Source organism: Hordeum vulgare, chromosome 5H, assembly GCF_904849725.1.
Source record: "Hordeum vulgare subsp. vulgare chromosome 5H, MorexV3_pseudomolecules_assembly, whole genome shotgun sequence".
Taxonomy (NCBI): domain Eukaryota; kingdom Viridiplantae; phylum Streptophyta; class Magnoliopsida; order Poales; family Poaceae; genus Hordeum; species Hordeum vulgare.
In genome coordinates this window covers 157,127,013-157,141,102 of record NC_058522.1, presented here as the reverse complement: position 1 = coordinate 157,141,102, position 14,090 = coordinate 157,127,013, and the positions used below count along the sequence as shown (strand labels likewise).

Here is a 14,090-nt window from a genome sequence, read left to right as displayed (position 1 = left end):
ACTGATAACAATTTGTTTTGACCTTTATGTGTTGGCTGGTGCAGTAGACATGTACTAGTATTTAGCTTTCATTTTGTAAGCTGATAAACTGCTTTGCCATATGCACTGTTGGTAAAAAAATGCGTTCTTAATTCTCACTGATAACAATTTGTTTTGACCTTTATGTGTTGGTAGGTGCAGTAGACATGTGCTAGTATTTAGCTTTCATTTTGTGATGGCCATGATCCAAATAAAATGTTTACCATTCGGTACCTCTCCTTAACAGTCTTATTCAGTTTGTGTGCAGGAATGAAGTTCTAGGAATATAATGGAAATTTCTGTCATGGGATAAGCTGTGCTTAGCATAGGTATGTCTGCCCTACAAGGAAATAGTTTATTTTGGAGTTCTGTTTGTATAAGTTGTCAATTATGATCTCTTGACTAATGTTTTATTGCAAGTGTCTCGTATAGTACTCCAGAAAGAGGTCTTTTATCCATAACAATTAACAAGCCAAAACAGTACTAAGTTGAACTACTAGTTGAGGAACAGAGACAGAGCATGAATCTGCCCCTGGATCCTAGAAAATGGAGAACATCAAACTATCATCAAGGTTGTACAAGATGATCGAGGTTGTAATGCCCAACTATCTTGAGTTCTGTGGGCATTCTGCTGATTCCAGAGCAGGACTTGTGGCAGAACCCCCATGCTGTGAGATGTTTGCAGCAGAAGCTGGCTCTAGTGCTATAGTTGTTGGAGCTGTGTAGGAGGGGCATGCTGAACTATTCCTCGTTGTGTCGCTCTTGGCCTTAAAAGTCCATCTATATTCTGTGGCACCCGAAGTTCCTCTGGCAGATTCCTGGACTGGTGAGCTCAATGTTGTTCAAGTAAGTGCTCCCTGTTGGTTACTGTGATCATCTGGCTTGCGTGGTGTGTGGGAAGTATCATTCCATTGGGAAGCCGGATGAGGTCATTGAACATGAGAAGCGCTGGGATGGAGTGCTGCAGCTGGAGTGTAGGCAGTGTCGGAAGGTATGGTCTCTGATATTTGCTCCTCTACAATCCACGTTACTATGGGTGTTGAACGGGATGAGTGTACTGCCCATGCATACTTATTTCCTGCTTGAATTACTACTGCGACACACCTTTGCACATGCTTGAGAGGGTGCACCGTCAGCCGTTAAAGGTGGCGCTAACCGTTCTAGTGTGCAGGCTGAAACTTCATGCAATTGATTTCATCAATTAGTCTAACTAATGATAACTCAGCAAATGAAGGTGGCCGCCCGCTGTAGCTTGGCAAATGGAGTTCGGTTGAATGAATTGAGTTTGGTTGTGAACAATGTTTCCACGTACTGTTTGGGTGCTCTTGGCGGCGGCTCCAACCAAACAGACGCCCACTTGTTTGGAGGAGCAACTAGTTTAGGGGTACGCCTAGTGAGCGAACCAACATGAGCGTGGCTGTTGGTGTTAAGCCAACTTTAGTTGGAAATTTGAATTGTGGCATGGAATCTTACAGTTAAGACCTTTTACTCCACCAATTTGTTGATTTCTACTGTTTTTTTCCTTCTAAGGATGTTAAGGAAGTTTGTTCCCCACTCCCCTAGTTTCCTTTTAGAGCAATTCAAACGCAGGTTGGACCCATTTTGTCTGTTCGTGTAGACAAAAAACTTTGCCCAACGCATGGATACATATTCATTTGTTGTTTGTTTTGTGTCCGTTTAGACCCATTTCAATCGCATATTTGGGTTGGAGGCGGACACAAACCGGATGTGTGTATATGTTTGGTAAATGCCCCGTCTGGCTCACTTGCCATGCATCTAGCCATCCCACCTTTTTCTTTTCACTCGATGCCCGTGCTCACGTCCCCTTGCTTTGGATTGAGGCTGTGGGTGAGCTAGCACGCAGTGCGGCGACACCCCCTCTGGCAGCCTCAGCGGCGTGGCTGTGCTCCCATCGATGGTTTCCAGTGGCCCGACGTCGCTTCCTCATGGAGGTAGGTGGCTGAAACAGATCCAGCTGCTACTACTCCTCCTACTCCTCTCTTGGTCGGTCGGTAAGAGCATCTCCACTCGCCCCCCAACAGCCCCCAATGTGCCTTTTTTAGCATCGGTGGTGCACAATCGGCCAAGTCGCGTTCCCAACACCTTGTTTAGTGCCAATTTGGGTTAAAATAACAGCCGATGAACCCGAACCGAACCCAGCTCCTCGGGGGGCGTCTAGGAGCGTTGGTCGAAGCGAAAAGCCAAGCGGGCCCGCTCTGTTGGTGGCTGTCGGGCCTATTCCTATCATTTTCTGCCCCTTCGTCCTCCCTTTCCCTTCATTTCATCTCCTCCTCCCGTCGTTCTTCTCTCGCTCCCGCCATCTGACCGTCATGTCGTCGAAGTACACCTTCCCTCACCCCGCCACCGCTGCCGATTCCAGCCATCCGAAGCAGAGGAAGCTGTTGCCTAGGCTGACGGTCGTTTCAGACGTCGAGTGGAGGGCGGATGTCCAGCGCCGGGAGGCGGTCACAATAGACCGGCGAAGGAGGCTCGACGCCAAGAGGACCAGGGACGTGACGGAGGCGGCGGGCGCGGACGATCAGGAAGTGGAGGGAAGTTCGGCTCGCTCTCACAAGGCCAAGGAGACCTAAAACCTGGACGTGCCTGCCCTGCCTGAGGCAGAAGGGCGCCCAGATGGCACCAAAAAATCCAGGGTGGCGAGTGACGCGGCTCCCGTTGCCGAACGACTGCAAGCTTCGATCGAGCAATTCATCGTCGACGCCAAGAGCAGCGCTGCCAAGAGGGAGGAGAAATCCGACGCGCGATGGTCGGTGTTGATGGTGAACTAGCACGTCAAGCTCGACCTTCTCAGGGCCAACGTTGCCGCGAAGAAGAGGAACACCGACCTGACGTTCTTGATGGGGGCAGACACGTCGACGATGGACGAGCATGTGAAGGCGTGGTACTTCACGGAGCTCGGCCTGACCTTAAACCAGATGTCGGTGCCGGCAGCGACTGCAGTGGCGACCGCGACGACGACGACCCTGACAGAAACCACGCCGATGACCCCAACAGAAACCATGCCGCCAACGAGCCTGACAACTCAGGCCAGTCCCGTGGCAGAGGAGCCGCACTGTGCCGAACCGATCGTTTGATTCGTTTCTTGTCTATCATTTCCTTTTGATCGCTGAACTATGGCATATGCCGATCGTCGACTTGTGGCATGATGATCGCCGAACTTGTGGCTTCTTTTTGGCAGCGGGCAGCGGAAAAGACAAATTTGAAAACGTTGGCGTCTGGGTGTCGAAACCTGAAGGCGCGGCTGAAAACTTGCTCGCCCCCCGGACAAAAAAGCGTCGGCGCAACACTAAAAAGACTTTTGTCGGGTGCGTTGGGCCAAAACGAGTGGAGATGCTCTAAGTCCATCTCGAGCTGGAGGGAGCATTGATGCCCGCATTGTGTGATGCTGCTATTTGGAGGGAGCATTGATGCCCGCATTGTGTGATGCTGCTATTTCTGTTGTTGCTACGAGCGATATGTGAGTTGTGTGTTGTGCTGCAGAACGCCGTGCTGGAGTTCATGCAGCCCATGGAGCAGACGGTGGCCAGCTCACGCTCGAGGCCAACACTAGAAAAAGAGGCTTTCGTCCGGAGCAGCATTAGCCCCGGGTTGAAATAAACCTGAGACCAATGCCAGACATTGGTCCGGTTCGAGCTGTCAGGGTCTCGCGGGGCAATAGTTCCGGTTTGGTTCGACGCATTAGTCCCGGTTCGTGTCAAAAACCGGGACTAAAGATCCAGCGACTGATATTGGCGTGCCGTGGAGCATTAGTCCCGGTTGGGGGCTGGAACCGGGACTAGATGGTAGGCTATTAGACCCGGTTTTAGACAAAAACTGAGTTTAAAGTTTTGCCTATATATACCCTCGCCCCTCCCATCCTCTCCTATGTTTTTTGGTGTGCATGCCATGCTCTTGCCACCCTTCTGTGCATGCACATGAAGTGTTTGATGAAATGCCCGAGCCACACTACTTAAGCTATTCTGTGAGGTATGCATGCCATGCCATTCTGTAAGGTGTGCATGTCATGCTCTTGCCACCCTTCTATGCATGCACATGAAATGTTCGATGAAATGCCCGAGCCACACTATTTAAGCTTTCTCCTCTCCAAGCTCCATTTTTCTTAATGTTTGTCTAGGTTTGGCGGTGCACTAACTGCACAAGTGTTCTAAAAGGTTAGCTATTTCATCATTTCATCTCACTGTTATTTTAATTTAGATGCAAAATTTGAGCTCAAATTAACTTCTTAGAGTCTGCACATGTGTAGGGTGCCGTTCCGTGCCCGTTCTCACCGTTGTCGACCGCCCGCGCCGATCTCGTCGGGAGCACCATCGTGGTGAGGCTCTTGTTCTTATCTTCTTTTTAAAACAAAAAATTCTTAGTTGTATGATTTAGATAGATACTTGTATAAATTACTTATTTTTATTATTTTTTGTTATTATATAGTGCGATGGTTTTGGTATCCGCCTACGTCGGTCCTCGTTCTGTCTTTCTGTGTATGATTCAGATGTGGTATATATTATCTTTTATAATTATTTGTTTTATTTAGTGTTTATGACAATCATGACGACCAATGTGACATATTTTTTAATCTAGGAGGTATGTGAACCGAAAATTCCAACCCACATAGAAATTCTTGTGGAGAAGGATATGGAGAAGAGACCTTGGGACTATACTGTAGAGGACAATATTAAGAGGGCACACGCCCAGCATCAACAGTGGATGGTTGACAAGGCTAATAAGAAGAAGCTGTAAGAGCCAGAGTTTCCGGTCACCCAGAAGATCACGCCGCGTGCGTGAAAATGCTAAAAAGCCTTGCAGATCCCCCCCCCACTATTGCCATCAGACTATGAATGCTCTATTCTCAAGTCGGCTCATGCAAAAAAGCAGCGGTTGAAGAGTAGTACGTCCAGCGAGAAATCAGTTGCCTAGCTCGGACAACAGAAAACCCAATTGTGCCCCTCGCTCAAAGTGTATTCCGATATAAAGGTGTGCTCGAGCGGAGTTGCGGTCGAGCAGAGGAATGATGAAACAGCTGGTATCGATCCGGAGTTTGTTGCATTATACGGAGAAGCGGCTAAAGCTCATGAAATGTCTATTGATGAGTACTTAAACCATATGCAGGAATTCGCTGACATAACATACGTGTACCGGTACGAGGCTCCTCTCATCAAACCTGAGTTAGTCAACGAGCTACCAAAAAAATGCGAATATTGCATGACTGGTATATGCGAGCATGTGCTGAACAGCAAAACTAGATTTACTGTGCATATAAAGACGAGCATTACGGGCATGGAGAATGCGTGCTAATGATTGAATTCGACGAATTATTTTAGTTATAGAAACAAGACGCCCTCGACAAATCTATCATGAGTGCCTATTATTCGTAACTATTATTAATTTATGTTATTAAGTCTTACTCAGCTTGTTCTTGCATGTATAATCTTACTCATCACTATATTAATTTTGCAGAATGGAGATTCTTGAATGTATAAGAGGACGAATCTATGACATTGGGTTCATTGACCCATATTTTATTCATCACCAAAGTCTCGCATTGAATCCCCGCGAGACAAAAAATAACTTGGCACAACTGTTAAGGTTTTTCGCTACCAAAAGGGAAATACTATTTCCTTACAACTTCAAATGAGTGTTACTACACATATTCTATTTTCGCTTACTCGATGTTATTATAAGTGTATAATTGACTCGTTATGCGTGCGTAGGTTCCATTATATTCTGTTAATCATTGTACCTGACGAGGGACTAGTAAAAGTCAGACCCGAAACGCACACCCCTCGCTGAACGGGCGAACATGCAGGAATGCTTCCAGAGGTAATTTCAATCATTATGGCACTATATCGATAACTTTTTGTTCATTTCCTGATAGCAAACAATTAATAAAGAACTCCGTTATTCATCTCGTTTTCTTGACAGGGCTTGGAAACGGTTCATCGTGAAGTGTCGGGGTGTTTGAAACCAGAGAGCTTACATTTAGACAAATGGATGTAAGTAACTACTAGTTAGGTCCGCGCATCTCTTTATTCTAATTTCAATACCATTATCATTCTTAATTATGTTTTTTTATTAAACTCTGTTCTCGTAAAGTGCTTGAGACGGGAACATGGGAACAATTTATGTGGATACTATGTTTGCGAGTTCATTCACTAGACGGCTCATGAGACGGGCACAAAGTGGGACAAAAAAATGAAGTACGATAAACAATACTCACAATTTTATTTTAATAATGTCAATTGTGTTCGGTTTCATTGATATATATTGGCCTCTTCTTTAAATTAGATCGAACGGTTGCGGGACGGTCTTCTACCACAGGAACGTGTACGAGCAATTCAAAACAAAATTGCCGGATTCTTAGATGCATAGGTCCTAGATGTGAAGGGAGAATATTATTGCCCGTCGATGCAATTCAGATGAAATGTTAAAGTGTAAAAGAGATGCATATGTGCATGTGTAACTCGTGTCTACATTTTATAATATGTTCGACAAAGCACGACGGATGAGATGGTGTAATATATTCGTGACGATGATGTGCAATATAGTTGTTCCTTTATTGCTGTGTATGTACCATCCAATTTAGTGCAAAACAAAAATTTAAAAGTGCCCAAAACAAATAAACGGGAAAATAGGGGACATCAAAATAGCCCCATCTAATTTAGACCAAAATCCTAAACACTAAAAAGTACTAAAAAAGACAATGAAGCAATAGACCCGGTTTGTAATAAAAACCGGGACTAATATCCCCTTGCCCAGACCCGCCATGTGGAAGAATATTAGCCCTGGTTCGGGACCGAACCGGGGCTAAAGGCTCAACCGAACCGGGGCTACAACCCCTTTTTCTACTAGTGCAAGGAGCTATATTTTGCGTGTACACGAGCTCCTTGACATGAAGCTGCACACGGAGCCCCTTGACCTGAAGCTGCTCGAGCTCTGCGTGTACACGCGCTCATCCGCGTCCGCCATGGCAACCTGCTCGGGTCCGGCAGCTACATGGGACACGGTGCTCCTTGCTGACGAAATGCTAGAGGGTCTCTAGTAGAGGCGGACATCTCACCAGATGGGGATGCGGCATCACGGTCAGGTACACAAATGTTGTCCGGCTGTGTTTGGTTGTCCGTTGTCCGTTTTGTTGACCCAGAGATAAAAAAGAACAAAAACGAACACAATTTGGATCGGCGAGATAAAGAGCGATTGGTGGAATCGATGTTTATTGCGTAAGCCTCATGGACATATATATATAGAAGTATATGATGAATTTGGAGTACAACCCAAACCAACATAATTTCTAGTCTATCTTATGTTTCCTAATAACTAATCACGATACTCAACATCTCTTCACGATGGTAGGTACTCAAGATGTAGTGACGTAAACGGTGAGAGTGGAGAGGAATCAGTAGGTAAGCTGACGGACATCCTTCCCCCAGTTGTAACGGTCGATGCATCGTGGAAGTTGTGGCTGGAGTGAAAACCGACGAGGTTGCTCAAGCAAGGCGGTAGCCCTTTGTGTCGATGCTAAAGTAGCTGAGAGCGTAGGATGGTGGAGCCGCCATTGAGGTAGCCGTGTGAAGAACGTTGTGGTTGATGTCTAGTTGGGGTAGCCGATATCGAAGAAGTCGCCATGAAGCCGCGGATGCAAGGAGGCGCCGAGTTAGTCATAGGCACAATGGTGTTGATGGAGTGGTGCGCCGGGAGGAAGACGTTGACGACGCGTCGCATCGGGATTGCCAAGCCCGGTGAGACATCGTGAACAAAGGCACGCATCGATGTTGTCAGCATGGAACATGCGTAGACGGATAAAGTCGATGTTGACGACGTGCCGTTCTAGGCTTGCCAGACATGGGAACACATCGGGAACAAAGGCATGCGTCGATGTTGCTAGCACTGGGCATGTGTAGACGGGGACCTGCACATAACTTGTACGCCATGTTGAGGGGGCTAGCAGGAAAATACTCGACGACGGTTGCGGTGCAAATCGGTAGGGGCCGATGTTGCCCATGATGGTCGAAGTAGACGAAGTGGTCGGGAAAGATGACGACAATGACGACGATGAGCTCTTGCTAGACGAAGATGAAAGGGGTGGACGGGTAGAGCGGCTCGGGTGGGCAAGCTGCAACGACGTTGAAGAAAAGGGGTGGCGTGGCTTAGGTGGGCGAGCCATAGCGGCATGGAAGAAGAGCGACGGTCACAGCCTGACGGCGGCGGTTGGTTAGGAGTGCGAACGACGATGCTTGAAGTAGACGGCGAAGAACTCGACAACGTGACGGATACTGGTGCGGATGGTGGCGCTCCCGCGCCAAGGGAGGCCACGCGGAGCGTGCCATGTAGAGTCGACGCACGGAGACGATGGAGGGACCACAAGCCATGGCGCTATGTCTCAAAGGGGCGACACAATGACAATAGACGGGTTAGAGTGACACTAGGAAGACCTCGAGGGAGCGGCGTGGACTGCGTGACACGACGCTACGGCCCGAAGGAGCAATACAACGACGGTGCACGGGAAAGTGCACCCACGGGGACAACCTCGGGAGGCGACGGGGATCACGTGTCGCGGCGCTACAACCCGAAGGTACAACCCTCGGGTGTCATGTTCAAGCATTCTCTAATCGAATCATGCTCTCTTTGTTCCCGTGTAGCCCATTTCATTTGTATTATCCGCTTTCATTCCAAATTCTTACCGATGTTTCTTCCAAGACATTTTTAAGTTTGTGCTCATATCTCTCCTCAGTCTTTTCAAGAAGAATAAGTGGTATGCTAAATCTGTTGTTTGTCATCGGTTTAACTTGATGAAGGATATGCACTACATAATTCTTATTCGTGTTTTATCGAGGTGATCTCAATTCTTGTCCGGAGTTCTTCATGATATCAATTCTAGATTCTAAGTGCTCATCTTTTTTTGTGGAGTTCCAAATTTTCTCAGTATCTCTACGTGAAGTCCCATCTAAATTGTTGCAAGGCCATAATCTTATCTTTCGAGGCTTCATTTCTTTTCATCATTCCTTTGTATATGGAGGTTCTTCCTGGTGGTTCATCAAGGATTTTGTTCATTCTCTGTGACAGCCCGAAACCGACGCTCCAGAAGATTCCCCTTTATTCCGTTGCTGCCGTGTGATTATTTTTAATTGTCGCCTCATCATCGCATCATGCGCATCATCTGCATTGCATCGGCATCCCGTTGCCGCCAGCTTTCAAAACGTGCATCCGTTATTAGTTGCCGATTCTCTCCGTGTTCGTCGTTGCCCGTTCTAAGTCCAACCACACTCGCACGTGCCCGCGACATCATTAAAACCTTGTTTTTAAAAGTGTGTATAAAACTTTCTCTGATTGGGTTGAAACTTGGCGTGCGGTCTTATTTAGACATAGGTAGTCCGCCTACCAATTTTCGTCGCAATCGGAGTCCGTCTGGTACCCAAACGGCCGACCGTAGCGGCACCGTATCTGGTCTATCGTCGGACGTTTTTTGGTGTTTTAAATCGCGTTGTCGGGTGCCCGTTTTCCCTCTCATCTCCGGCTAGCCTACTCTACACGACCACTTAGCCCGTCCCCGCGTCGAGATCGTCTGATTTAGGTCGCGCGGTTGAAACCGGGGCAAAAAACTGCTAACACTAGCCCCCTTTCCTATTTAAGCCACTCCCACCTACCCAAAACTACCTCCTCCCACCTCTGCCTCGATTTCCGCGCTAACACTAGCCTCCTCTCTCCTCCCTACAGCAGCTGCCCAGATCAGGCCCGCCCCGGGCCAAAACGGGGCCCGAAGGCCCGCACCAGCCATCCGCCGCCATCCACTCTAGCTCCGTGCCCGAGCCCCGTCGAGCAGCGGCTCCAGCCCCGCCGAGCCGTCCCTTGCCCCGCGCCTCGTGGCGCCGGCCGCACCACCTCGCGGGAGCAGGCCAGTCCCGACGCCGGCGACCTCCAGGCCGGAGCCCCGCGCCCCTGCTCCTTCTTCCTTTCCTCGTTTCTCCCTCTCATCTCCCTGCGTTCTCTCTCTCTATGTGCAGGAAGCCGCTGGCTCGATCTCCTCGCCCCGGTGCCGCCTCGAGCCGCCGTCGCCGGGAATGGAACCCCGACGGCCGGATCCGTCCAGCCCGCCGGTTTCCCGTCGCCCCGCCGCCTGTGGCGCCGCCCTCGCCGGTCCGATGAGCCGACGCCCTGCACGTGTGCGTGTGCGGGAGGGTGAAGCCCCGAGCGTCCGCCTCGCTGCTTTGGGCCATGATGCCCCGGCCCAGCCGAGCGCCTCCCCACGCTTCGGCCTGTAGCCTCCCTCCAGATCTGGGTCGCAGCCCACTAGGGTGAGCAACCCCTTGCCTGCCTATTTTGCGCTCTAGGCGCTAGTTAGTGTTTGGCGCCCATGAGATTCGATCCATAGAAATTTTAGGTTTTTTCCGCGAATTAGAGTTTTCAGAAATATGCTAGATTTTCAAACGTCCGTAACTTTTATTTCGTGTATCGGATCAGAACGTTTTAAAAATGTAACTTGATTAGTTTTTCGCGTAGATTAATATTTTGCAACTTGCATGCATGCTCGGAGTGGTTTGACCCGCTGTTTACCTAGTTTTGCGTGCTGTCTTAATAGGGGATTATCCCGTATTTATTTTTGTGCGTGTCCGGATTGCTCAAAACCCATAGATGAAATGTTCGTGTTGTTAGGGACCCTTTGCCATGTATTTTAGAGTAGTTGTTTGCATGTTTGCATGTAGGTTCCGTCGCTAGTATGCTATACCGTGTCTAGGACATATTCTCGCATATACGTGTGGCGTCATTTTTATTTTGCAACCCCACATGTTATATATGTTTTCGGGGTAGAAAATTCATAGAATTTAACTGTGCATTTAGTTTTAGCTTTGGAGCAAGTTAGTGCGCATGATATTTTGCCATGTTGCCCTTTTGTTTATTTTGTGGGATTTATTCCGTGAATGATAGGATGAGTTGTTAACTAGAGATATGCCCTTGGATGTGTAGGCTAGCCTCTGGTAATTTTGGTTGCAATAGAAATCCATGTTTAGGTGTTGTTTGCTTGTTGTCAACATGCTAGAAAATAGTGCTGATTTGGAGATGCTAAAATATTTCTAAGTCTGAAATCTGTTATATTTTGTTGCTGTCTTGTCATGAGTTTATCTGGTGATCTATAGCTCTTTTGAGGTTGGTGCAATGGAGTTAGTTGTAGCCATTAAGATTCTATAGCATGCTGTGAATTTTCATGTCATTTGGTGCCCTGTAGCATGTAGTTTTGCTGCTGTCAATATGCCTTCAGATTGAACACTGCACTGTCAAAAGCTGATATTTCACTAAGTCTGAAACTGTGTGTGAGATGCCATGTTATGAGTTCTTTTCCTAGTGATTCATGCTGCCATGCTAGATGTTATTAGTAGGGTGTTGAAGTGCATCTTGCCCTCTACTGTCTCATGTCTTGTTCGAGCATTTTGGATTTATGTAGCTTGTTGTTTGGGGGTGTAGAAAATACCATGTTGCTCTTTTGGGCGGATTGTAGTGATTTCTTGTTTAGCTTGTAGTTGTTGAACCGTTGCTCCGTTTTGATCATGTCCTACATGAAACTTGCTTAGAATCTCGTGTAGTTTCATATTGTCTTGCTAGTTGTATGTTTTGAAATGCTTGTGACTGTCGTTGCACACATATTGCATTCATGCCATCATATCTTGCGGTGTTTGTATCTTTTGAATCGTAGCTCCGCTGGAGATGTTCTCTATGTGTAAATTGATTGGAACAACGCGTAGAATCACGTGAACCTATTTATTTTTCTATTTAACAAATATTTAAACGTGTTAATTCACATCTGGACAGAATTATAAATTAATATATGGGGTCAGTTCGGAGATGCTATATGTTGTTTCCGACCTCATTTAAAATGCCTAGATAGTTATCTTAATTACGCTTCACCTCTTACCATATTTAACCATATTTAATATTGCCGTGTACCTAATCATATAGAACTAAATAATTCGAATGTGGAGTTTCGTCAATATGCAACTCGTTGCATATTGAACTTCACTTAATGTGTTGTGTTTGATTGTTGTGAATTGCCATGCCATGTCTTGCATATATTCATTTGTTCATGCATCATATGTGTTGTGCATCGTGTGGTGAATATTCCGTGTTGATGCTTGTTTCCGGTTTGCTTCGTCTCGATAGAGTTCCGCAAGCGTGTTGGAAAGTGAGGACCCGTTCGACTACATCGGTTCGACTGTTTCTCGGAGTCGTTCTTCTTCCAAGCGGGATCTCAGGCAAGATGACCATTTCCCCATATACCATTACTATCATTGTCATGCTAGTTTTACCGTTTCTACCGCTATGTCTCGCTGCCTACCACCCGTTAAATATCAACCTCTGAACATTGCCATGAAAACCTTCAACCTGTTCACAACCTAGCAAACCACTGATTGGCTATGTTACCGCTTTCTTAACCATGTGTTAGCGTTGCTAGTTGCAGGTGTAGTTGCTTCCATGTGAAAACATGAGTTCCTTGTTATATCACCATATTATTGCTAATTAATTTAATGCACCTATATACTTGGTAAAAGGTGGAAGGCTCGGCCTTTCTAGCCTGCTGTTTTGTTCCACCTTTGCCCCCTTAGTTTCGGCTACCGGTATTAAGTTTCATATTGAGCGCTCCTAACATGCTTGGGGTTGTTATGGAGTCCCCCTTGACTTTCATTTTTGGATAAAACTCTTCTGACAAGGCCCAACATTGGTATTATATTTGCCCAACATAATACTACTGAAAAACATAGGGCGTCATGAACCTGATGAGTAATTCAACATAATACAGGGAGGGATAGTCCTGATGGTGTTGGTCCTAAAGAGAGCACTGTGCGGGGCCAACCCAGGGCAACTTGGCTGATGTCTATCAGGCACCCGTACGTGTAGCTTATCCATCGTGTCCCGAGAACGAGATACGTAGCTCCTATGAGGATTGTCGACACGTCGGGCGGCCTTGTTGGATTTGTTTTACCTTTCTCGAACGTCTTCTGCGAGGGTTTCCGAGGATGCTTTGGGCTATCTCGAGGTTGAGGTTTCCCACCAGGAATCCGAGGAGATCACGGTTTTTCACGGTCGAGGTTTCCGACATAGCATGTGGTAGTTTGTGATGGACTAGTTGGAACAGCCTTGCGGGGTTAAATCTTTCGAAAAGTCGTGCCCGCGGTTATGTGGCAAACTTGGAAACTTTGTTTAAGATCCGATTCTAGATAACTTGAAGTACACTTAATTAAAACTTGCCAACTGTGTGCATAACTGTGATTGTCTCTTCTCATGAGTTCTACATCCTTAAGAGGACACAATGGGGTTATGTTTGACGTAAGTAGGTTTTCAAGATCACTTCGTGATCATTATTAGTACTCGTTCGTTATGCATAGATCACCCCCTCTTATTCTTGTACTCGTAAGTTAGCCACTCAAATAAATGCTTAGTTACTTGATGCAGCCTCATCACTTAACCATACCTCACCCATTAAGCTTTGCTAATCTTGATACCTTTGGGAATGAAATTGTTGAGCCCCTGTGGCTCACAAATTACTATAACAACATTTGCAGGTACAGGTAAAGTGATATTTTGACGCGAGCGTGATGATTGTGCCATTTGGAATTTGTTCTTCTTCCTCTTCATCGATCTAGGATGGGTTCCAGGCCGACAACCCGGGATAGCAAGGATGGACGTCGTTCTTTTACCGTTTGTTTTCGTCCGAAATCGGACCCTGCTTTTCTACATGGTGATATAATATATTGTTGTATTGTGTTGTTCATGTTGTAGCTTGTGGCGAATATAAACCAATTCTTTATACCCATCTCTTCTGTACATGTACTTGTAACGATATCCATTCTTGCAAAACGACGAGATGCGCTTCTATCTGTGTCGAGGCCGTCATGCCAAAATAAGGATAGTATTGCATCTTGGGTGTTACAGTGACGGATTTTTCGAATTGGTTGGGCATGAAGTTTTTATATGCGCCAATTATGAGGAAGATCCACGCGTAGGTACTTCACCGTACGACAAGTCTCGGGTATGCTTTAGCCATCAAGAATAGACACGTTGTTTCTATTATTGTT

The 14,090-nt window shown here is 46.7% G+C and overlaps 1 long non-coding RNA gene across 3 annotated transcripts; it reads left to right on the top strand.

The window, feature by feature from the left end:
• The first annotated feature begins 4,129 nt into the window (after positions 1-4,129).
• Positions 4,130-6,354, top strand: LOC123399019. 3 transcript variants are annotated; one of them, XR_006610303.1, is made up of 7 exons: positions 4,149-4,190; positions 4,283-4,351; positions 5,488-5,616; positions 5,742-5,850; positions 5,953-6,023; positions 6,124-6,227; positions 6,316-6,354. It is a non-coding gene; the product is annotated as an uncharacterized LOC123399019 (long non-coding RNA). The 3 variants fall into 3 exon arrangements; XR_006610302.1 differs by having other exon boundaries at positions 4,130-4,351; XR_006610304.1 differs by lacking the exons at positions 4,149-4,190; positions 4,283-4,351 and adding an exon at positions 4,977-5,168.
• Positions 6,355-14,090: the final 7,736 nt, after the last annotated feature.